This window comes from Aplysia californica, unplaced genomic scaffold, assembly GCF_000002075.1.
Source record: "Aplysia californica isolate F4 #8 unplaced genomic scaffold, AplCal3.0 scaffold00939, whole genome shotgun sequence".
Classification (NCBI taxonomy): domain Eukaryota; kingdom Metazoa; phylum Mollusca; class Gastropoda; order Aplysiida; family Aplysiidae; genus Aplysia; species Aplysia californica.
The window spans coordinates 240,084-241,256 of NW_004798209.1; positions in this window are offsets into that span (position 1 = coordinate 240,084).

Here is a 1,173-nt window from a genome sequence, read left to right on the forward strand (position 1 = left end):
AGCTTGGAAGGATGGCTCAGGACAGAGATAAATGGAAGGAGCTTGTATGTGGCCTATACCCTGCCTGGGGTGAAAGGCATTGATGATACAAATTGTTCTGCTTTAATAAGTAAAACAAAACAAGGGGAAGAGGAAATGTTTGGTCGATGATGATGATCATGATGATGGTGATGATGGAATGTAGTATGTATTTATATGTGTGTATTTACGTATGCATGTATTAATTATGTGTGTATGTATGGATTTCTAATTATGTATTTACGTATGTATGTTTGCAATTGTAACCCAAGTTCCCCCATGGAAATCAATATAAAAAACCCCATTATGTTTAATATTAGATCAACGAAATTAGAGTCAAACCTGGGTGGATGGCAGGTGCTCTGGTGTGGTTTGCTTCTTCTTTCCTATCAAACATCTGTCGTCCGTATCTCCCCTTCTTCTTTTTAATGTTTGTTACTCTCTTGTAACACCTCGTATCTTCTGGCGCTCATATCATTGTGACCGTATGCAGTTGCGAGCACCGTAAAACCTCTACTACTACTACTATAACTAAAACTAAAAGCCTGGAATGACATCACTTACGAGAAGGCCCTTTTGTCAATGGTCCTCAAAACTTCACACTCCGACGGACTCCTGCCCTCACAAAGGGCTTCCGTCAAGACTTTCTGTAGAGTATAATTGGTCGCTTTTAAGGACAAGCGGGCTAACCCAGATCTTGGGGGTTTCAAGAAATCTTGACCTACACAAAAAGTGGGCATTTCCCTACCTATAAGAGAAGTTTGGTTTCATTGGTGTGTGCATTTGTTTGGATACAGAGAAAACTCTCCTTGTTTTTTAAAGAAACTGAACAAGAGGTAAAAACCTAACCTTCGATTTTATCAAAACAGCATTTTTCGGGATAGTCCCCTTGTGCTTAAAAGCGACCAATTTGTAAATAATATGAAAAGGGCGGTATTGTTTCGGTAAGTAGTTGATCAAACTATCGTTCACTGAAAGATTCAGGCAACCAGGAACCGAACAACCAAGCAACCAAACAAGCAGGCAATCAATCAATCAATCAATCAAGCAAGTAAGCAGGCAATCAATCAATCAATCAATCAATCAAGCAAGCAAGCAAGCAATCAATCAATCAATCAATCAATCAATCAATCAATCAATCAATCAATCAATCAA